Source organism: Canis lupus, chromosome 12, assembly GCF_048164855.1.
Source record: "Canis lupus baileyi chromosome 12, mCanLup2.hap1, whole genome shotgun sequence".
NCBI classification, from domain to species: domain Eukaryota; kingdom Metazoa; phylum Chordata; class Mammalia; order Carnivora; family Canidae; genus Canis; species Canis lupus.
The window spans coordinates 18601478-18627098 of record NC_132849.1 but is presented as its reverse complement, the minus strand read 5'-3'; the positions used below and the strand labels follow the sequence as shown (position 1 = coordinate 18627098).

At 35.3% G+C, this 25621-nt stretch overlaps 1 protein-coding gene and 1 pseudogene across 3 annotated transcripts in view; one reads left to right on the top strand and one right to left on the bottom strand.

Annotated features, from left to right (window-relative positions):
- The window catches only part of LOC140601858 (large ribosomal subunit protein uL10 pseudogene), a 30924-nt pseudogene extending 12085 nt beyond the window's left edge, over nucleotides 1-18839 (bottom strand).
- Nucleotides 1-25621, top strand: part of LRRTM4 (leucine rich repeat transmembrane neuronal 4) — a 708453-nt gene that overhangs the window by 276683 nt on the left and 406149 nt on the right. The gene's annotated exons all lie outside the window — the stretch shown is intronic.

Below are 25621 nucleotides of genomic sequence, written 5' to 3'. Positions count from 1 at the left end.
TCCTGAAACCAATATTACAGTATATGTTACCAATATTACCGTATATGTTAACTAACTAGAATTTAAATAAAAGCTTTAAAAAATTGCTTGGATGACAATTATATTTAGAGTGATTCAAAATAAGAATAAAAATATCTTCTCTATCTTTATTGAGACCTTTCTGGAGCTCTTTATTTCAGATTTCTCTGATATTATATTCCTTCTATCTTTTTTAAGTTTTTTTTTTATAATGCAGATATGCTGGTAATGAATTTTCTCAGCACTAAAATCTGTCTAAATGATATTTATTTTAATATAAAATGTATTCTTTCTGTATATAATATTCTGGTTTGTGCCATTACATTAATGATGTCAGTTTTTGCCTTCTGATTTGCATAGTTTCTGATCAGACAGAAGTCTACTCTAATTCTTACCTTTGATTTTCAATCAGTATATGATATATATTTCTTTTTTTTAAATTACTGCCTATAAGATTAACTTTTTAAAAGATTTTATTTATTTATACATGAAAGACACAAAGAGAGGCAGAAACACAGGCAGAGGGAGAAGCAGGCTCTTCATAGGGAGTCTGATGTGGGACTCGATCCCAGGAGGGGATCGAACAGAACAGAAGGCAGATACTCAACCTGAACAGAAGGCAGATACTCAACCACTAAGCCACCCAGATGTCCCTAAGGTTAATTCTTTATCTTTGATTGTAAGCAGTCTGAATATAATGTTTTTAGCAGTATTTAATTTTGTTTTGTTTTAGGTATTTATTCTACTTGAATCTGTTTGCATACTATTTACCCTTTCCTAGTAGTAGATCCCTATTGCTTGTTATTTGGTAATTGCTAGCATGGTTCTGTGGGGAGATACAGAGGAACAAGGGCAGATCTCTGTTTTTATGATCCAGGTTCAGTGTTAGGCAGATACTCTCTGCCTTTGCTTTGAAGTCATGCTTTCTTTTACCGTGTCTCCTCCTGGTAGCAGACATGTCTACTGTCTCTCATTTCTTTGGTATTTTTGAAGGAGGAGAATGTCTAGCTTTCCTCCAAAGTTAATGGACTGCCCATGGTATTAGTAAAATTTCCAAACCAAATTGCCCCACTTCCAGTGATATGGTTATTTTTTTCTTTTGCTTTTCACTGGGTCAGAATGGTACTGTGGCCTGGACTAATGAAATATTCTGTCCCTGACCAGGCAGCCTACAGCTTTTGTATAGTAGAAGAAAAGGGTCTTGGTGGAGCTCTGTACCTTTCCTATCATAGTGATAGTATCCTCTAGGTTTATCTCACCAATTGAGGCTCTCTATAATCACCCATTCTGTTCCTAATCTTATTCATGAGAATGGAATAGAGGTCCATGGAAAAGAGCCCCAGAGTGGGTGTGAACTCCCTGTGTCTATTGCTCCCAGTGATTCTATACTTTCATTACAGTTCACAGTCAACCTTCAGAAGTCCATTAAAATAAGGAGGTGAATTTTTCTTACTTGCTAGAAGACCATTCTGTGTCTTTTCTTCTCCAGTAAGTTAGTCAGTGTTCGCAAATCATTTCTATTGGATCATGGTGACGAGGTTCTTGGATATCCATCTATGTGTGGCCTTGTGACCTCAGTTATCTGGATTTCAGAAGCTTTGTTTTTTGTAGTCCATTTGATGTTTCTTGTTATGTTGAGACCTAGGATTTCAACAAATTCATGTATCTTTGGTAGAAGCAGAATCCCTGCATTACTACTAAATAGCAAGGACAGCAAAAGATTCCTAGGTGTTTCTAATATACAACTACAGTGGAGAATCCCAGAAACTTGAGTCCATGCATGGACTCTAATGCTGTGGTTTTGATTTTTGATCCTGGATACTGATTAGAGTTACTAGGGGACATTTTTTAACAATATTGATGCCCAAGTCCATCAGAAATTCTGGATGAATTGGTCTCAGCAGATCTTTAGCCCTGGATACTTTATTAAAACCTACCTTGTAGATTCTGATTTACAGCTAAGGAGAGGATCATTGTTCTTTTTCTTTTTTTAAGATTTTATTCATTTATTCATGAGAGACACACACAGAGAGAGGCAGAGACATAGGCAGAGGCAGAGGGAGAAGCAGGTTCCATGCAGGAAGTCCAATGCATGACTCGATCCTGGATCTCCAGGATCATGCCCTGGGCTGAAGGCAGATGCCCAACCACTGAGCCACCCAGGTCCCCGAGGATCACTGTTCTAATCAATCTAAATGGTATTGTAAGTGTGTGAAGTAACAAATTTTAGCATATGGACCATGATATTCTTAGATCTATTAAAATTACAAATTTCTTTGAAGGTACGTATTCATTTTGTAATCCTATTTCCTATAAGGAATTAACCAAGGTCACTTTTTCTTTTTAACTTGGAGAAAGATATTCTACCTGAGGCTACATCCAAACTACAGTTACAGATTATGTGAGATCATTACAGTGATTTGGCTTTGTGAGCTAAGGAGAAAAGTGTCTTTTCCAAGGACTAAAATTAGCCCTTTGGGGTCTTCTTTTTTTGTTTGTTTGTTTGTTTGTTTTTCCTTTGGGGTCTTCTAATATCATGATTGGGTAGTCCATCAGCTTAGGTTCCTCTGAAGAGTCTGAACAGAGTGTTAGAAATATGGAAACAACAAACAAGAACATATGTGTTCTTTATATGATCTGGTTTTCATGACCCAGTTCAGTACATATGGATATTATACTGTCAGATTCATCAAGTACTTTATATTTAACACATACTTGCTACTCAGAAGATAAATAAGTCAAATAGTTACCAGGCACGTTTTAGAAGCTTTTCTCTGAGGTTTTGATTTACAAAAGAACACTGTTAATAAAATATTGTTACGCAATCAAATTTATTAGTGAGCAAAAACACAGAAATTTTGGAAAGTATAGGGAATCTGAGATATAGAAAACTTGAAAATATAAAATTTGTAATGCTTGATGAGATGAGCACTGGGTGTTATTCTGTATTTGGACAAATTGAACACCAATAAAAAATAAATTTATTAAAAAAATAAAATAAAATAATTGTAATGCATAAAATTAAAGGGCCAAAATATTACATTAAAATATATAAAAACATCAAAATAATAAGTAAGCATAGGTAAAAGCGTGATTCCAAAATAGTGCAGGATTTATGCTATTAAAGAAAAAAGTTAAGAAGTGTCAACTCTGAATCTTATAGAGTTCAATATTTTAACTTTTCTGTTATAACCCATCTGGTGATGAGGAGGCCCCCTGAAGCCCAGTTATGGGTTGTTTCAAAAAAGCAGCTGTAAAACTAGTCTTCCAATTAGACTTTTGCCAAGAAAGATTAAAGACTGGGCAGAAAGGAGAGCAAATTGCTAGGTTTTAACCTTTTAAAGCATTTTTAGCAAGACCCAAGCTCCCAAATACTTCCTAAGCACTATTTTATTTCTACAAGAGAAGTAAGTTTTAGATAGTAATTTGTCATAAGATTTGTGACCCTTTAAAGGTAAACTTCCCACCCATGAGCTATCATAAGAAACTCAACACTTTTGAGCAATACAATTTATCTATCTTGCACATATTTAATTTTTAAGGAATTTTTCTTGTTTTGCCACACTTTAAAATAATTGAGTTCATCTTATTCATCTGACAATCACCTCAGAACTTAAAAAATTTATTTAGTGCAAACATGAGAAAGTATGATTTTTATTTTTTAATCTTATTTTTTAAAGATTTATTTATTTATTTATGAGAGACAGAGAGAGAGAGAGAGAGAGAGAGAGAGAGGCAGAGACACAGGCAGAGGGAGAAGCAGGCCCCATGTAGGAGCCCTACGTGGGACTCATCCGGGGTCTCCAGGATCACACCCTGGGCTGAAGGCGGTGCTAAACCGCTGAGCCAACCAGGCTGCCCAACAGTATGATTTTTAAAATAAAGTGGATATCATGCCTTGAAGAACCATTTCCATTAAGCACATTTTATTTTTTTTCTATTAAATTTCCAATTTAGCAGTGAAAAATACCCTAATATATAACTATTGAATGTTCATGACAGCATATTCATGTTGCCTTTTCTAAAACTAAGAGTATGCCACATCTGCCATTGGTAAAAGAGTAAGAAGAGTTCAGCAATTTTCTTTTGTCCAATCCTAGGGTAAGAGGTCAGATGAAAGCAAATGTAAGATCTTATAGCTACACAATTATAGGCTTAGGTGCCTGGGGAAAGAGCACTCAGACTTTGTTCTAAAGATGCAAAAGAAAAACATAAGGCTCATAAGAGAACCACTCCAACCAAACAGGGCAATATTTGGAATCAATATCTGAAGTCTCCAGAGTCATTCTGTGAGAGCATACCTTTCATGACAGATATGGAAAGACATGTTTTAAGTAGAATTTAAGGACTTAAATTTGTAGGTAGTCAGAAATACTTATGGTATATAAGCAATAAATTCTTTTAGTATAAAATGTTTTTTTTTTTTTTATAAATTTTTATTTATTTATGATAGTCACACAGAGAGAGAGAGAGAGGCAGAGACACAGGCAGAGGGAGAAGCAGGCTCCATGCACCGGGAGCCCGACGTGGGATTCGATCCCGGGTCTCCAGGATCACGCCCCGGGGCCAAAGGCAGGCGCTAAACCGCTGCGCCACCCAGGGATCCCTAGTATAAAATGTTAAAGAAATAAAGAAGTACATGACTTGGGAAAATGTTAGATTTGAGTAAAGGCAGAGGTTAGATATCAAGTGCACTGCGCAATAATATCTAACAGCACTTTTGTAAGCAGAGTAGGTTTAATGGGTCTGGCTGTCTGAGTGTTTTGTTGTGTCTTGTTTCCCATTAATGTTTTACCACTCAGCATGTGTCCTCCTGGAACACGCATGTTAAATAAAAGCAGTTGACCTGAAAGATAATGAGGATCATTCTGTGGATAATATACATGTAATAACATTGCTCTGCTAAAATTTCTTAACAATAGAATAATCAACAAAAAATGCAAAGGTATATGAAGAGCAAATTTTCAAATTAAGTATTAAAATACCAGTTTCTGAGGCACCAGGGGTTGCTGAGTTAGTTGAATGTCTAACTCTTGATTTCAGCTCCAGTCATGATCACAGGGTAGGGAAATGGAGCCCTGTGTTGGGCTCCGTGCTCAGCAGGGAGTCTGCTTGAGATTCTATCTCCTTCTCCCTCTGCCCTTCCCCACCTAAAATAAAGAAATAAATTTTAAAAAAATAAATAAAAAATAAAATGCCAGTGTACTAGACATAAATAAATATCAGAAAATATATTTCCATAGTAGTCAGGGCTAAATTATTAGCTTGCACTAAAAAAAAAAAGTTTTTAAAACCTAACTTTTGAGTCATAACTTGTTTGCATAATCCTCTGTACTTCCATATAGATTTATTTTAGTGCTGATAGATTTATTTCAATCCTTATACAATTGATTATCTTTTTCCTCTTTTGTATTACACCATCAGCTCAATTAAGGTACCTGGCAGGGTTTCTGCTGCCTAGTTGTCTCTAACTAATTATTCACTGAATGAATAAGTCATGATGAATTTTTCCTCTACTCATGAGTTGACAAACTTTTTCTTATATAAGGGCCAGATAACACATATTTTAAGCTTTTTGGGCTTCAGAAGTTGTCTTTGCATATCATTCTTTATAAATTATAAAATTAAAAAAAAAAAAAAACCCATCCCTTACATGAAGGTTGTACCATAAAAGGCCATGGGCAAGATTTAGCCCACAGGCCGTAGTTTACAGATCCCTATTCTCTATATTAAATATATCCTAATTTGACTTCTAAAACTCCTTCTAGTTTTCTGGATTCCTTTCAGTGGTATAGAAGAACTGGCCACTATCAGCTCAATAGATGAACTTGGCAAACAGCATTTAAGGCCTGTGTGTGTGTGTGTGTGTGTGTGTGTGTGTGTGTGTGTTCGATGAGTCTGTTTATCAGCATACCACTGTTTAAGTTTAAAGAAATAAAATAGGAATTTTATTTAGGGATACCATTAGGCATCCCCGTTAAGTTTGAAGTTCTGTTAACAAAAACAAAATTTAAGAATAAGCATGTTTTATGTAAATTTGGGACATATATAGAAAATAATTTTTTCCTCATCTGAAATTCAAATTTAATTGGGAATCTTGTTTTTTTATTTGTTAAATCTGGCAACACTATCTGCATCAATTGGAGATCTTTTGCAAAATGGTGTAAGAACTATAAAGTATAATGGTCATATTAAAAAATGACCACTACAAAATAGAAACTAGAAACTATTTTATCTACTTTTTAATAATAGCTTGTGTTATTTTTCCTTATTATTAACGTAATAGCTGAATCTTTTAAAAAGATATTAAAGACAAATCCTGTCATTCTCTGGCTATATTACATCATTCATGTTATTCATTTAGTCTATATTATCCTTACTATTATAATAATAATTGAGAACTTACTCAGTGCCAGGGACTAGGTTATATGCTTTACAAACATTTTTCTCATTTAATATGTGCAAAATACTCCATTGTATAGATGAAGAAACTCATCAGAGGTTAAGAATCAGTTTAAAACAAAACATCAATAAAAGTTTAAGGAGAAAAATCTCAAAGATCACATGATTAGCACAGGATGGAATTTCTGTTTTTATTCAGATTTTTTGTTTAAATTATATAGACTAGTCCAATTGCTAGCTATGAAACAAAGCTTTATATAACTGTCCTTTGCCCCTCTAGAGATTATTTCCCTCTTTGGAACATTTCTAGACTGTTCTCTTTATATCATTTTTCTTCTCTGATGATGCTTACTGATTTATATAGTTTTAAAAAAGAACAATGGTGTCTTATTTATATGTGTATTCCCAACTGTATTTACATTATATTCCCAACACTCTTTTATATTTATGTGAGTTTAAAAGTATATTTTGTGAATAATTTATTAGCATTGAATAATTAATAATGATAGATTAATATTTAATGACGTGATTGCCCAGTGTATTTGTTGAATGAATGCAAAGAGTGCAATTTTTTATATTAAAATTTTCTGGTTTGAAACTAAATTTATAGAAATTACTGAAAACTCCAAAAGGAGTGACTTTTGTGAGCTACCAAGCAGAGACCTTGGCACTGAAAAATTAGAGAGATGACAAGAATAAAATAGCCTTACTCTTCAGTAGTGTATATTTTTCTGGGGAAGACAGACAGATACAATATACACAGTGGTGGTAAATGCAATGAAGAAATATAAAGCAAAATGAGTAGATAAAAAGTTATTGTAGGGGATGTGATATTTTATATAAGAAATTTTCTAAAAGACAATACTGATAAGGTGATCTGTGAGCAGAGATTTGAAGAAAATAAAGTACCATTCATCTATTTAGGAAAATAGTATTCCAGGCAGAAAGAAAATCTAGTGCAAAAACTTTGAGCAGAGGTGTACTTGAGGTATTCAGTGGAGACCCATGAGACTAATGATACTAATATAGCAAGGTGACATCAATCCACTACTTAAAACTCTGGCTCTCCTGCTGCTGTTTGGAGAATATTCCATAGAAGAGCAATAGTGAAAACATGGGGACGCCTGTGTGACTCAGATAGTTAAGCATCTGCCTTTGGCTCAGGTCATGATCTCCAGGTCCTGGGATCGAACCTCCATGTCCTGCTCCCTGCTCAGCAGGAAGTTTGCTTCCCCCTCTACCTCCACCTCTCCCCTCGTGCGAGCTCTCTCTGTCTCTCTCTGTCCCTGTCTGCTGCCTCTCTCTCTCTCTCTCTCTCTCTCTCTCTCTCTCTCTATCTATCTATCTCTTTCCACACACACATGTATATCTCAAATGAATAAATAAAATCTTTTTAAAAAAGAGTGAAAATATGGAGGTTAGGAAGTTATTAAAGCCTAGAAAATATGTTCCTTTAAACAATTCTTGTTCTGAAATAATTTTACTTTAAAAGACAGCAATTATTTGGTAACTAATTCATAAATTTAACTGTAAAATTTACTTGTCAGACCATATTATATACTCTTTAATTAAAATTATAAAACAAATGGGAAATATAGATTTGAAAGGAAAAACATGTAAGCCCTACTGTGTGCCAGGCTCTGTTAGGTTAATTTCATCAAGAAACTACTCTGGAAGGACAACGGGGTGGCTCAGCGGTTGAGCGGTCTGCCTTTGGCTCAGTTCGTGATCCCGGCACACCGGATCCAGTCCCACATCGGGCTCCTTGCGGGCATCCTGCTTCTCCCTATTCCTGTTTCTCTGCCTCTGTGTGTGTGTGGTGTGTGTGTGTGTGTGTGTGTGTGTCTCATGAATAAATAAATAAAATCCTTAAAAAAAAAAAAAAACAGAAACTACTCTGGAGCACTTTTGTGTGTGTGTGTGTCAAGATTTTATTTTTTTATTTGAGAGAAAGAGAGGCAGATTCCTTGTGGAGCAGGAAGCCTGATGTGGGACTCAATCCCAGGACTCTGGGATCATGACCTGAGCCAAAGGCAGAACTTAACTGACTGAGCCACCCAAGGCACCCTGTTCTGGAGCATTTTTATAATTAAATTGACTTTTATCATTGTACAACACTTTCTTTGGGATGTGAGAAAGAAACAAGACTATTTGAGTAATTGCTAATGTAAAAATCACAGTTGCTTTTATTTATTTATTTTTTGTTCCATTGTTTCCTCATGGTTTCCCTCCTGCTCAATGACTCCTTGGCATGTTAGGGTCCTTTTTTTTTGTAGAAATTACATCGAATCATTTATTAAATTATGTTTTTAAACTTTCAAAATGTGCTCATTAGTGCTAAATTTATTCCACTCGGCAAAAACCTCTTGGCAATAATATTAAAATAAAATAAACATTGAGTGTGAGCTATGACAATTTGGAAATTCATATAAGTGCAATTTTCTTTTCTTTTGTTTCTTGGAGGCTGTACATTAAATTCATACAACAGATTGCTCCTAACTCTAAAAAAAAAAACTGGGGTGGGGATGGGGACAGGAAAAGTGATGCTGCCATTCCTCTAGGAAGGCAGATAACAACTAGCAATGAGAACTAGAAAACCAGCTGGCAGTACTATTAACCCAATCTCAGCCTGGCCCTAGATGTGGCTGGGAATAGCTGTTGATGGAGAATATTAATTCCTTCACTTTCCATCCAGTAAAGTATAAGGCAACACAGGGAACATATGAGCTGGAGCACAGGGTAAGAGGGATTGATGTTGAAGAGGAGGATTTAGTTAGGATCCTAAAGGCAGGTGTACAGACTCTGAAATCCATCAGCCTCCTAAAATGACTGAGGTATTAGTACATTCTCCCCTGGTGCCTCTGTAACCAGTTCTCATTTCAGAATAATGTTCTACCCAATTGTGTTCCTCTTTAGGGATTCCAAGTATGTCAAAAGACAGTTTTAGAGAATATATGTTTGCCTTGAGAAGAAAATCTGTATCTGAGAACAAATGTTTTGCTTATTAAGTTCAACAAATGAATTTTATTTATTTGATTTTTTAGAAAATTTTGTAACATTTCACATACTTTTTTTCAATAACTACTAAGTGCGAGGAATTATCTCAGGCCCTTGCAAGATACATATCATCCTATCTGTAATAAAATTCAGCAGAAGTATTAGATGATAGAAAACAAATACTAATGATAGAACTATGTGCTTATGCATTTTAATTTGGGATATGAACATAAATGGACCTTCTATATTTCTATGCTTTAGGGGAGCATAATGGGTTTTTTTCTTAGGAAAAACAGAGTTGGTTTTATCTAATTAACATTTATTTAGCTTCTGTCATGTGTTGGGTGCTATGTAGTGAGTATGGTAGCCAACAGGGAAGACACAGTCTCTAATGTAATGATACTCTCACTGTATTTATTTGGGAATTAAGGTATATAAGATATGTATGTTCCAAGCCATCATTAATAATTGAGAATAAAGCAGATTGGTATATGAAAATGAGATTGGTGAAGACTATGTTAAAGTTATTAATTTTTTTGGTGCTGCCAATAAAAAGCATTACAATTTACCTTTAACTTGCATAAAAGTGCTCAAAGGAAAGAAACATCTCAAAATAGGTATGGTGGGACATACAACACTATAACAGAACAGTAAGTGGAGCAGAAACATGACCCCAAAAAACATACAGTCATGTTTGTCTTGGCACTTCTAGCTCTAGTTTAAGTAAGGAGTAATTTGAACTCAATTTTAGAAATATAATTTATATTATCTGCAAATTATCTTCAAATTAATGGCCAATAAATATATGTAGTTCATTCTATGAGTAGCTCAAGTCATTCTCAATTAAAATTAAGTGTTAATGATACATAAACCAGGCAGATGTTTATGTCTAATAGGTTGTCCTCAAAATTCTAGTGCCTAAAATAAGCAGATTAAACAAAACTCTCAACAGAAAGATAAAATAGGGGGCACCTGGGTGGCTCAGTTGGTTAAGCATCTACCTTTGGCTCATGTCATGATCTCAGGGTTTTAGGATCAAGCCCCATATTGGGGTCCCTGATCAGTGTGGAGTCTGCTTCTCCCTCTCTGTCTCTGAGAGACTCAGAGACTTCGTGCTCACTCTCACTCAAATAAATAAATAAAATATTTAAAGCAAGAAAGACAAAATGGTTGGTAATATCAAAGCCACTTGAAAAATTTTTTGAAAGAGAGCAGTCATGCCTGGCTACCGGTCCTGAACTATCTCAGGAAATCCTGATTCATTGGCCTAGGATGCTCCCTCCATTCTGGTTTTTCAAAAAGTCATCAATGATCCTGATGCACAGGTAAGTTTGAAATATCTGAAACATGCCTGCTTTAACAAGGCTTATGTCACATTTTAGCTTCTCAAATAGAAAACACAGATTTAGAGGACTCAGGTTTATATCTTAGGTGAACAAGCTATGTACAAGGGAGAAATTTTAAGTAAAGCCACTATTTACAAATATATCATATATTTCCCATTATTATTTCTTCCCCATTATTATTTCTTCTAAAAATCACTTTATTAACCTTGCCTTCAAGTTACTCTATGCACAAAAAAATTATAAACTCTCACTTATCTTTGAATATCTGGGATTCCTTTGCAAACCAGGTCCACCACAGTTTTCCGTTTCATATTCTGGCAATGGTATCAAGTATATTTCACCTCACTATTTTTCCAGGAAGATTTCCATTATCTCTTTGAAATCCCAGACATGCTTTACATATAATGTTTTCTTGTTTATCCAAGTCCTAGTTGTATTGCTGTCAGAAGGCCTTTCAAGGTATCACAGTCCTCAGCTTTTCTACAAGGAGTCAGAGCTCCTCCACTTTATTCTTATACAAGCTCCAGCATCCCACAGGCATCATGGCAGGAAATAAGAACAGGGATCAAACAGTATGTGAGGAAGATCTTATAGTTGATCAATAACTTGCTGATGCTGGCATTAGCATTAATAATTCTAAGGAAAATAATATTTATAAAGATTTACCCATTATTTCAAGTTTTTCACTAATGAAGACTGCATGAACAATACAAATCTAAGAGGTTTTACTATAATTGACATTGTTCAATAGTGGCAATTAAAATTAGTCATTCCAAAGAAACTTGACAGGTCAAAGTTCAATTAAACTTTAAAAGAAGGGAAAGTCTGGATATTTAGCCAGTTCTGAAACAGTTCTCTACAACGATGAACAACAACAAAAAATGCCACACAGACGCTTCAAATGAGAATGATAGGCACAAAGCATCAGTTTTACCCCAAAAGTAAGGCTTCGATTCGTTTGTGCTCTAAGTATGATAGAATAAGCCAATTTGTGTTTAATGAGGAGATACCAAGAATAGTTAAAGAAAAAAAATAGGTCATAATTCTATCCTGTAAAGATATAGTGTTAGACTACCTCCTAATTAGCCCATGACATTTTCTTAAAGGCAAGTGAGGCATCTGGGCATAGAAATGTCCAATTGTACCACATAACTTTGACGTGTATTTTAGGCCAAGCTACTCTTCTCATTAATGAAGCATCTAAAACACCTTTCTACTTATGAAGGCCACAGGTTTTAAGGGTGACTGCTTTTCCTCTGAACTAATTTCCTTCAAAACCTTCTTCTGCAATCACTTTTTCTTGCTTTCTTCTTTCCTAGCATTTTCCTACTTAAAATATGCTTCTTATAACTTCTTCTTATAATATAGAACTAACAGTGGTTGAAGTTCTAAAGCTCATATCATTAAAATGAAGACATTTTATTGTTACAACATAAGGTTTGCTTATGTTAATTGATCAACTAGTAGCCATGCAAAATTACTTTAATCCCCATCTGAAATATATAGATAGTCCTTATCAGCTTACTAAAAAGAGACTTTTGAAAAGTTACTAGGTATAACAGAAGACAATTAAACTATATAGGAATTTTATTATTTTTAATCCAAATAAAGCAGACTCTGAATTATTTAATTAAAGATTATGAGGATACCTCACAGAAAACTGTCACCCTCGAATAAACCTGAGACTGCTTCTTTAGGATGCCAAATACCACAACATCTGTTTAATTCAAGAAAGGAATATATTCTGTTAGAATTATAAATAGATACTTTTTGCAGGGAATAGAGTAGCAGATGGCTGGAGATGACTGTCCACACCAGAGAGTTAGCAAAGGTTAAAAAAAGACTTGTATAAGATATTAGTAATTTTGCCACTTACCTCTCTTTTATACCTCTCTCTATATATTTTATAAAGATATCTTTTATATATAGTACTTAAGGGAGTGTTTAAACAATCATTGCGTGTGGTATGAATAACCATGAACTGAGTAAGTTAAATCTTCTCATAGATATTTTTCTATTGAAATTTGCCATTTTGGAACCAATTTAGAGAAGCTTCAGTTGATAACCACGGTTGTACAGAATAATTATCATTGCACTGAAGACATAAACTAATAAAGAAACAATCACCTCATTTATGAACCTGCTGTACATCTGGCATGGAACTGAGCAATATATACAATATATCATGCAATAATACTAATACACAAGGAAATGTTATCATCCCTACTATAAAAATAAAATGAATCTAAATGACAACCAAAGACAATCAGTAAATAATAGTCATAGTTAGGACATAAACACAGTCTCTTTAATTCTCAAGCTACCACTTTGTCCTATGCATTTTTTATAGATCCCTGTTTTCATTATGTTACCCACACATTGCTATGTTGATATTGCCTTCACATCAGATCATTAACTCTTTTTTTTTTTCAGATCATTAACTCTTAAGGCAAAATTTAATGACTTTTTTTTTTTTTTACTGGAAAAAGTGAGACTTTTGCTTTGACTCAGTGTATAAACTCAATAGGAAACCTTGGTCATCCTACAGGGGGGATGTGTGTGTGTGTGTGTGTGAGCACTTGACATGATATTTAACATTTTTTAAATGCCATAATCAATGTTTTAACATAGCATGATATTGTACTGAGTTCCTACATTTCAGTTTCCTCTAAAATTCAGTACATAGCCTTTTATTGCAGGAGCTGAATGATTGACATTTTGGTACCATATTCATTTCATACCTTTTCTTTATCTACCCTACTACAGAATAGATGAAGTAAAGCACTTTTCTTTCGATGGAGTTCCATGAAACAACGGATCTATTACACCTTTCCAAATATCCTCAAATCTCTCTCACATACCTGAACTGAAGCTAGCTGGCAAATAAAAGAAGTGGAGACTATCAACCTATCCCACTAGTCCCATATGGGTTCTAAGAGTACTGAGGTTGGATGTTACAGATTTTATTTTATTTTTAAAAGATTTTATTTTATTTATTCATGAGAGACACAGAGAGAGGGAGAGAGGCAGAGACACAGGCAGAGGGAGAAGCAGGCTCCATGCAGGGAGCCTGACATGGGACTTAACCCCAGGTCCCCAGGATCAGGCCCTGGGCTGAAGGCAGCGCTAAACCGCTGAGCCACCCAGGCTGCCCTGTTACAGATTTTAGTACCCACTGATAAAGATAACTCATAAAGAACTCTTTCTTTTCTTTTTCTATAAGAAAATAATCTAGGGCCTGCTTTCAAATTATGGTACAGTATAATAATAGCAGCTAATATTATTGAAAGTGTATTATGTGCAAGGCACTCTTCTATGTACTGTATATATAATATGTATATGTTAATTCATCTGTTCTTAATAACAATCCCATGTCCTAGATGTCAGGTTGGCAGTGTTCTCCGGGTGTTTGAGAAGAGAACATGTCCCTAATTTGCAAGTTAAAGTTGTTATTGACAGTATTTAAAATAAAATGAAAATTATATTTAAGAATGTCATTTTTAACAGAATCACCTACCATCTTTTATTTCCTGATATCATTTGCAGGTCTTAACTGGTGTTGATGAGAGTTGCTATGCTCCTAATTCAGAACAATTAACTTTGATTAGTAGATCAATTTGCAACCTTGAAATTAAGTTCTGACAGATAAAAATCTTCAAATAGTATATATTCTGTATTTTTAATTAAGTACGATGAAGTTCATTATGTAATCAGTGAGTACAAAGAAATAAGTTGTTTGCATGGAAACTATAGCTCATAGTAAAATGTTTTATTTCTTTTTATTCTCAAAGAGAATGTGCACAAAATAAATACATTTCTTTTAACCAAGAAAAAGATTGTATAAAGAGTTGTACCAGAAGTAAATTACATGTGATGTATATACCAACCACCTTAGAATTTTTGTATCAGGCACAGTGTGGTATATAGTAAGGAGCAGATACTCTTAAATAGAGTAACAAATCTGTTCTCAAAGTACAGACCTTCCTTGACTAATGGGGGGATGGGTTATGTCCTGATAAATCCATTTTAAGTTGAAAATATCATAAGTCAAAAATGTATTTAATACATCTAACCTACCAAACATCATCATTAAGTGTAACCTACCCTAAGCACACTCAGAACACTTACATTAGCTTACAGGAGGGAAAATCATCTCACACAGAACCCATTTTATAATCAATTGTTGATTGTCTCACTTAAGATTTATTTATTTAATTTATTGAATAATTGTGCTGGAAGTGAAAAACAGAATGACCATATGAATATAAATGACTGTAAATGTATCAGTTGTGTACCCTCATGTTTGCATGGATGACTGGGAACTATGGCTTGCTGTAGCTTCCCATCATGAGAAGTATCACATTCCATATTGGTAGTCCAGGAAAAGATTAAAATTCAAAGTACTGTTTCAACTGAATACATACTACTTTTACACCATCATAAATCTTGAAAACTGTAAGTTGAAACATTATAAGTCAGGGACTGTCTGTAGTGCTATAATTCATTAGTTAATTGATGTAAGAAGGTATGCTTTTTCTCATCTGTACAATAGGAATACACATACTGATTTCACGAGTTAATCATCAGGATTACATAAAAGTAATATGAACCTTGGTATTAATTTAGTAATAGTTCTATAAATTCTAAAATGTATTTACATTTTCATAGAAACTCTTCTGTATCATGTTATTATCACTATAACTATTAATATTTTGTTAAATAATCTACCTAGAATATATTACTTTCTAAACATCCTATTCAATTGTTTTTTTTTCAGACAACTCATTGTTAGTATACAAAAACTATGAATTTTGTATATTAATTTTGTATCCTGCAACTTTACTGAATTCATTGATTAGATCTAACAGTTTTTGGTTGTGTTAGGATTTTATGTATATAAAATCATGTTATCTGTAGATAGAGACAATTTTACTTCTTCCTTTCCAGTTCTGATACCATTTCTTGCTTTTCTTGCCTCATTGCTCTAGCTAGGACTTCTAAGTACTATGTTGGGTAGGAGTGTGAGAGTGGATACCCTTGTCCTTTTTCTGATCTTAGAGGAAAAGCTTTCAACCTTTCACCATTGAGTATGATGTTAGCTGTTGGCTTGTCATATATGACCTTTAGAATGGTTATATATGTTTCTTCTGTACCTGCTAACTGAGGTTTTTTTATTATTATTATGAATGACTGTTAAATTTTATAAGATGCTTTTTCTGCATCTATTGAGATAATTGTGATTTTTTCCCTTTAATTCTATTAGTGTGATAGATCACATTGATTTGCATATGTCAACCATCCTTACATCCCAGAGTAATTCCCACTTGGTCATGACATATGATTGTTTTAATGTGATATTGAGTTCTGTTTGCTAGTATTTCACTGAGAATTTTTGTATCTATATTCATTAGGGATATTGGCCTATACCTTCTCTGGTTTGGGTATAAGAATAATGCTGGCCTTGTAAAGTGAGCTTGGGAGTGTTCCCTCCTCTTTGATTTTTTGGAAGAGTTTGAGAAAAATCGATGTTAAGGTTTTTTTTTTAATAATAAATTTATTTTTTATTGGTGTTCAATTTGCCAACATACAGAATAACACCCAGTGCTCATCCCGTCAAGTGCCTCCCTCAGTGCCCGTCACCCATTCACCCCCACCCCCGCCCTCCTTGCCTTCAACCACCCCTAGTTCGTTTCCCAGAGTTAGGAGTCTTTATGTTCTGTCTCCCTTTCTGATATTTCCTACCAATTTCTTCTCCCTTCCCTTCTATTCCCTTTCACTATTATTTATATTCCCCAAATGAATGAGAACATATGATGTTTGTCCTTCTCTGATTGACTTATTTCACTCAGCATAATACCCTCCAGTTCCATCCACGTTGAAGCAAATGGTGGGTATTTGTCATTTCTAATGGCTGAGGAATATTCCATTGTATACATAAACCACATTTTTTGTTTTGTTTTGTTTTGTTTTGTTTTGTTTTTGAGAGGGAGAGAGTGCTGTGTACAGGGAGGGTGGGCAGAGGGAGAATCACCATAAGTAAATGCCATGCCCAGCATGGAGCCCAACACAGAACTTGAGCTCATGACCCTGAGATCATGACCTGAACTGAAATCAACTGTTGGACAGTAGATTGGTAATCAACTGTTGCCCTGATGTTAAGAATTTTTTAAATGTTTAGTAAAATTCACCCATGAAGACATTTGGTCTGGGACTTTTCTTCTCTTTAGTGGGAGATTTTTGATTATTAATTATTGATTCAATCTTCTTACTAGTTATTGGTCTATCTCGATTTTTAATTTCTTTGTGATTAAGTCTTGCTAAGTTTTATGTTTCTAGGAATTTTTTCATTTTTTCTAGGTTGTCCAGTTTGTTTGCACATAGTTGTTCATAGTACCCTCTTATGATATTATAGTCCTTTCAATTTCTGTAGTATCAGTTGTAATGTTTCTTTTTTCATTTATAATTTTATTGATTTGGGTCATTTCTCTTCTCCTTTGGTCAGGATAGCTAAGGCTTTGTAAATTTTATTTCTGTTTTCAAAGAATCAACTATTAGTTTTGTTAATCTTTTCTATTGTTTTTCTGTTCTCTATTTTATTTATATTTATTAATTTTGAGCTCAATTTCTTCTTCTTTTTCTAGTTCCTTAAGGCTTTGAGATAAGTTGTTGATTTGGTATCTTTCTTGCTCTTTAACATAGATGTTTATTGCTATGAACTTCATTCTTAGAGCTGCTTATGCCATACCCGAAAAGTTCTGGTATATTGTGTTTTCATTTTGTTTTATCTCAAGAAACTTTTTTGTTTCCCCTTTAATTTCTCTTCTGACCAATAAGTTGTTTAGAATACTGTTGTTTAATTTACATGCATTCATGGAATTTCCAGTTTTTTTCTTATTGATTTCTAGTTTCATGCCATTGTGGCCAGAGGAGATATCTGGTATGATTTCAGTCTTCTTGAATTTGCTAAGACTTGCTTTGGCTTAACATATGGTCTATCCTAGACAATACTCCATGTGTATTTGAAAAGAATAAATAGGGATCCCTGGGTGGCGCAGTGGTTTGGCGCCTGCCTTTGGCCCAGGGCGCGATCCTGGAGACCCGGGATCGAATCCCACATCGGGCTCCCGGTGCATGGAGCCTGCTTCTTCCTCTGCCTGTGTCTCTGCCTCTCTCTCTCTCTCTGTGACTATCATAAATAAAAATTAAAAAAAAAGAATAAATAGAATGTTCTGTATGTGACTCTTAGGTCTTTTTAGTCTATAGTGCTGTTAAAATCTACTGTCTCCTTATTGGTGCTCTGGCTGGATAATCTATTCATTGTTAATAATGGGGTATTAAATTCCCCAATTGTATACTATTAATTTCTCCTTTTATGTCTGTTTTTTCTTTATATATTTAGTTTTTCTAATGTTGGGCTCATGCATTTGTGTGTTATATTTTCTTGGTTCTCTGATCTCTTTATCATTCTTTAATGACTTTCTTTGTCTCTTTTAACCAGTTTAAAGTCTATTTTGTCTTATTTAAGTATAGTAACTCCTGTTTTTTTTTTTTTTAAGTTATAGGGAATAAAGTTTATTTTGACAGATAGTGTTAAACAAAATTAAAGTTGCATACATTAGTAACATAACTCAACATCCTTAATTTGGTATAAGTGTGACATTTTCCTGTGTTCTGCTAAATCACCATAACCTAAACTGCTTTATAAAATTGATACGTTGAAATTTAGCTTTACTGTTTTCGCTTACGCTCTGATTCCAAACAAAACTTTTCATAAGCTTCTTCTATCTCTGGGTCCATCTCATCATCAATATCATCCAAGTATGGATCACCAGCCCCTGATAAATCTGTCCCATTTTCTTCATAATCTGGAAAAAAGTCTTCTCTTTCAAGTAACTCTTGATATTTCTCTTGGTAATCTGGATCAGCCACGGTGAAAGGAACACCATCAGAGGTATAAAATGTTGGTTCATTCATAAAATAGTTAGGATCATTTTCTGGTGTTGCTTCTCTGTATGTTGAAGTTGCATGGACTCTACCCCAGTTCCTTGACTGGAGTTCTACAAGCTTCAAGAGCATCTGTTTCACATCTCTGCTGCAATTTGCATCTAGGACAACATTTTCAATTCTGTTTGTTTGTTTTGGTTGTCATTTGCTTGAAATGTCTTTTTCCATCCCTCTACTCTCGGTCTATGTGTGTCTTTAAGTTTAAAATTAGTTTCTTAATGCTCTGCATCACTTGCCATCAGGGAAATACAAATCAAAACCACAATGAGATACCACCTCACACCAGTGAGAATGGGGAAAATTAACAAGGCAAGAAACCACAAATGTTGGAGAGGATGCGGAGAAAAGGGAATGCTCTTACACTGTTGGTGGGAATGTGAACTGGTGCAGCCACTCTGGAAAACTGTGTGGAGGTTCCTCAAAGAGTTAAAAATAGACCTGCCCTACGACCCGGCAATTGCACTGCTGGGGATTTATGCCAAAGATACAGATGCAATGAAACACCGGGACACCTGAACCCGATGTTTATAGCAGCAATGCCCACAATAGCCAAACTGTGGAAGGAGCCTCGGTGTCCATCGAAAGATGAATGGATAAAGAAGATGTGGTCTATGTATGCAATGGAATATTACTCAGCCATTAGAAATGACAAATACCCACCATTTGCTTCAACGTGGATGGAACTGGAAGGTATTATGCTGAGTGAAGTAAGTCAATCGGAAAAGGACAAACAGTGTATGTTCTCATTCATTGGGGGAATATAAATAATAGTGAAAGGGAATAGAAGGGAATGGAGAAGAAATGGGTGGAAATATCAGAAAGGGAGACAGAACATAAAGACTCCTAACTCTGGGAAACAAACTAGGAGTGGTGGAAGGGGAGGAGGGCGTGGGGTGGGGGTGAATGGGTGATGGGCACTGAGGGGGGCACTTGACGGGATGAGCACTGGGTGTTATTCTGTATGTTGGCAAATTGAACACCAATAAAAAATAAATTTATTATTAAAAAAATAAGTAAGTAAATAAATAAAATTAGTTTCTTGAAGGCAGCATATTGTTAGATTTTTAAAAATCTATTAAGACATTATATGTCTTTTAACTGGGGAATTTAATCTGCTAACATTTAAAGTAATTATTGATAGGTAAGGACTTACTATTGCCATTTTGTCAATTGTTTTTTAGTTGTTTTGTAGATTCATTGTTCCTTGTTCTTATTTTACTGTCTTTTATGTGTTTGTTTTGATGTCTTTTCACATCAGTATGCTTTGATTTCTTTACTGTGTTTTTTTGTGCGATTATCACAGGATTTCCCTGTGGTTATCATGAGGCTTATATAAAATATCTCAAATCTATAACACCTGATTTTAAATTGATAACAACTTAACTTCAGTAGAATTTGTAAGCATTACACTTTTACTTTTTCTCTCCCTCACATTTTAGGTTATTACATGTGTTTTTTTGTTTGTTTTTTATTGAGTAACAAATAACAACTTATTATTATGGTTATTTTTACTCTGTTCTTTTTCTTTACTTTTAGAATATAGTGGTAAATGCATTACGTATATTGCAGAATCTATAACTGTATATCACTATCACTATTACCAGTGAGATTTATACTACATTTTAATGTCTTTGTGGTGGTAATTAGCATTCTTTTACTTTCACTCACAGAATTTTATTTTTTTTATAGTGTAACATAATTCCCATAGGCAGACTTTCTTCATTCTTTTCCATCCTTCTTATTTTTTTTTCTTTTTGTTCCTCTGACTAGGTAATTTCCAATGTCCTGGTCCTCCAGATTGTTGATTCTTTCTTCTGTGAGATCAAGTCTACTTTTAAAAATCTCTGTTAGATTCTTCAGTTCAGTTATATATTTTTTAACTCTAGAATTTCAGTGGGATTTTTTGGTTTTGTTTGATGGTTTTCTTGACAAAATTTTTATTTTGATCATGCACTATTTTTCTAATTTTGTTTAGTTGTCTGTGTTTTCATGTAGTTCACAAAACTTCCATAAGAGGATTATTCTGAAATTTTTGATAGTTTACATTTCTTTACAGTCAGTTATTAGCACTTTATTAGTTTCCTTTCATGGTGTCATATTTGCCTCATTTTTCATGTGTCTTAACTCATTGCATTGGTATTTGTGTATTTGAGTGAAGGGACTCCTCTTCTACAGGTTTGCTTTAGAAGAGACATTTCTTCACCCGATGCTCAATTTGGCTTTCTGGTATGTCCACTTGTAATGTCTTGGGCAGGTGGGTCCTGCTATTATGGTCTATTTTTGAGAGGATCTGTTCAAACTCTAAGGACAGAGATTGGGAGTTAAAACACTGCCTGAGAACAGTTGGATAAGACTGCTGGCTTTGTTTCCTACCCAAGTGAAGCTATAGGATGTTTGTCTGGATTTTCTGGTCAGGCTTACTAGACAGTCAGGACTGGGTACTATATTCAGTACTAGACAAAGCTATGAATTAACTTCCCTGTCCTGGCAGGACAGCAGGACAGAACCCAGGACCCAGACATCTGGTGTGGGAACCAGAATCAGGCCAGAGTGTGCATTGAATTCCCTGGTTAAAGTCACCTGTTTTGCTCTGCAGATGGGGAAGCCATGCTCTGTGCTCTGTTCAACTGCTACTGTATATAGGGCTTTTGAATGGTCTGTGTTGCTTCCAGTGGACTTTGTTTGGTTAAGTTCCCTGGTCAGATAAACTGAAGGCTGTATTCAGGAATGAATGGGACTATGAATTAGATTTCCTGCCCAGACATAGTGAAAGATGCAGCTCTAAAGACAATAAAATTATTTGTTGTCTTAACTCAAGCCAACCCACCCCCCCAAGTTCCATGACCAAATAAGAACATTGGCTTTGTTTGGCAAACTTTTGGCTTTGCCTTGCTGTCTCTTGGCTTGAGTACTAACTGACCTCTGTAGTTTCTAGGTATTGTCTCCAGCCCTTCTGGTCAGATGGGGGCTGGAAGATATTTTCCACAGAACGTGGGGCTATATCTCAGCTCCCTTGCCTGGGTGGAAGGGAAAGGTCCACCTCAGGTTATTTCCAATTTACCAAACAGGCTCTTTGGTTGGAAGGGGCTGGAAGCCACCCTCAGGATTGTCTGTGTATTAATTCCTCTGCTGTGTGTAGCACAGGAACATCCATACTTGATACTAGCTTTGTTCTGGGGGCAATCAGCTTTCTGCTGTACTTCCAGGAATTGTCTTTAGTCCTTTTCCGGTCAGATGAGTCTGGAAGACATTCTCCACAGTGGGTGGTGACGTGATTCAACTCCTCACCTGGGCGTAGACAAACCAGGCTCTATGCCAGAGAACTCCTGTGTCTGAATCAGGTAGATCTGCACCCACTGAGTTTCCTGGTCAGAGAGGGTTCCTGATTTGGTTCTGCAGTTGAGCAAAACCTCCGGTTGGGATTAATACTTGGGCACTACAGGTAGGAACTCTGTCTGCCAAGATACATGTGCTAATTGCCACAAGCCCTTCCCCACTTTTCCACCACTGATTCTCAGTGGTGGAGCCCCACACATTCCCCAGCAATCCTTGTGATATGAGATCAGAGTAGAGGCTCCCATGAAGTAGGAGTGGTGCTGGTTGTCCCCCAGGGGCTCCCTTTTCCAACTGGAGGAACTGGAGGCTTAGGCTCTGTGTGGTGCTGCATTGGCTTGGGGGAGAGGCAATACAGTCAAAGTGTAGCTGCTTCTCTTTTCTTATGCAGTTTGTCTTGGTCTCTAGTGCAAGGGGTGGGAGTGGCACTTAAAACCTACATTCTAGGATTCTCACAGTGATGTTTTGTTCTTGAATAGTTGTTAGTTTTTTTGCTTTTTGTTTTTTTTGTGAGGGGAGCAATATCAAAAACAACTTGTCACTATCTTTGTGATGTCACTCCTGCTCTAAACATTTTTAAACTAATAATATCATTTTGTTATTTCAGTAATGTTTTATAGTGTACTTTTTCCTGTACTCTTAGGTCATCTCCCATATATCCTATACATTTTTATTTATTTGTGTGAAAAAATAGGAGGTATGCCCTCCTTTCAGTAGCCCTGATATTCATCACTATATGCATAATACTGGATCCTATGCTATTGATAGTAAAAGACATGTTGATTCATTGCTTCTGTCTACAAAGAACTCATGACTAAATTGGGAAGGAAATCTTGCTAAAAATGTTCACAATAGCACCCAATAATATTGTGATTGCTCCAAGGGAAAATTGTGGAATACAGTTGTATATAATAATATAAGGATCAAATTTTATCCATATTACATTTAGTATAAAATAAAGATTGGTGAAAGATTTGAATTACCTAAGTAACACCTAAGGAAGATTTAACATATATGTCTTCTTCAGTAGATTCTAAACTATCAACAGACATGGCTTTGTGAATACAGTCTTTCTAATGGCCCCACTGGCATTAAATTGAGTGTGGTTACAGTGAATTCATTTACCCAGGTACTTTGCTGAAAAGACTGGTAGAGTCAGAATGATGTGATGATGATAATTATTGTAATCAGAAAGAAAGCATTTGGGTATTACTGAATACAGATAATAAGTATTTTATTTTCTTTGTTTTTTTTTAAAGATTTTATTTATTTATTTGAAAGAAAGAGAGAGAGAGAGAGCATGAGCAGGAAGAGGGGCAGAAGGACATGCAGACTCCTCACTGAGCATGGAGCCCAACATAGGGCTCAATTCCAGGACCCTGAGATCATGACATGAGCTGAAGTCAGATGTTTAACCAACTGAGCCACCCAGACATCCCCTGACTTGCTTTAAATACTTTATCTTCAAATTCAAGTAATAAGTAGATGAGAGGTTGGGTAAATAAATCACTTGCCCATTTGTTCTCAAATCCTTTCCCTTTCTGTTCCCTCACCCAACAGTTTCCTATTACTCTCTACTAATGTAGACATTGGCAAGAGAATGAGGATCAGAAAATGAGAGACACCTGATTACTTCTTGTTGTCCCTCTTGCTTTGATACTGATCTGAGCAGTACCTGTTTTCTCCTTCATGTCTACGCTTACTGAGTATTCCCTTTGCTATCTCTCTGGCTCCCACATGGCGATCCTTGCACTTAGTTTCTGGTAGCAATATCCTTTCTTTGTATTTCTAGCTTTAGAGCTGAGGGTACTTTCTATACTTCTTTCCCTTTGGATTGGTCCAACTTCCCAAGTGGTCAACTTTTTTAATATATCTGTATCTAGTTCCTCATTTGTAGTTATTTTATGGAATTAACGGGCCTCTCTGTTCCTGAATGGATCCTGAGTGCTCGGTAATTCAGAGGAACTTTTTCTGATCGAGTCATTAGTGTAGGGTGACTACACTTTTGCATCTGTTGCACTTCCCAGGCATTAGGTGAGCAACCACATCTGTTACTTCATTGCTTAGCAGTTTCCTGGACTTACTAGACAATAGAGACAGAGCAGTTGGCTTCTCTTCATATGTGTCTCTTTTGTAGCTATAGATTTGGGGAATAGGGTAAACTTGCCTGATAGCAGAGATAATTCTTCAATATAGGGAAATTATTTGCTGAATGTCCTCAGGTCAAACCTCCAAACAAGTTCTCAATTTCTGTTGTAGCTTCAAAGACATAATCAGATACTGCAAATGCAGGGGGAGAATGGCAGATTAGGAGTCAAATTGAACTTGATTAGAGTTTTATTTTCACCATTAACCAGCTGTCTGACCTACAGTTATGGGAAGAAAGACAGATAAAGATTGCAGGGAGAGAACACTCAATTGAAAAGATATGTAAAATTATTCATGAATATGACACAAAGACAGAAAACAAAATGATGATTCGTGCTTTATCAGAGTAGTAAGTTTATACAAAAATTTTCTCTTCATTTCCTAAATTATTTTTAATGTTATTTTATCACTTTTTCTAATAATTTTAGTTTATTGTAAAGGATTCTATTTTTTTTTCTAAATGTTAGCCAGCTAAAGTAAAGCTTTATAAGGGGAAGGCTAAGAGAATACAGGAAAAAGGAGATTTCTAGAACCAGTTTTCCAGAAAAGGCAGGACTGGATGAGTTTTGTGTTACCATGAGATAAGAAGCAGAGATGCTATTAGTTTGGGAGTTTTAAAAAAAAAGGCAGCATGTGACTCACAAGTGATAAGGGGCAGGCTAAAGTAATTTTGCTCTTGGCCTCTCCTTCAAATGCCTAATTAGTCCCTTGGCATGTTACAAATAATCTGCAATAAAATAAATTAATATCTCCGTAAGTAAAATACATCCTTGTATATATTTCTAACCTATGCATATCACATCTACTGCATCATAGTGAAAAATGTAATACTCATAAAACCTGGGTAGATGGCTATATTACTGTACTCTGGGTTGAGAACAGAAAGTTTTGAAATCAGGAGTCAAAGAGTTACTCTGGAAAGAAGCAAGAATTATAGAATGTGAAATAGATTTAATAGGGCTTTACTTTTGTGGTCCTGTTGAGTTACTATTATCCAAAACACACCAAAAGCTATTTTCACCTTGTTATAGTTTCTCCTAATGGCTTTTTCCAGATAAAAGTATTTTCAATGTGTGATTATTGAGGTCAGAGCATTGTTTCAATGTAATTGTTTTTGTTGCCTTTTATTCCTCTTAGAGAATGGCATAAGAAGATTACAGTTCAGTAGAACCTTTGCCTCCCCCCCCCCATATAAATTAGTCGTAGGTGAATGGTCAGATTGACAGCATGTTTGAATATTCCAACAAATGAACTTTATTTAAATTGCACTGTTGTTGATAATACCTAGCTCTGAAACATCATCCGTGATTTAAAGGACATTGACCCTGCTATTACAAGAGGAGTAACAATTGTGATGTTTATGCTTTTGCAGT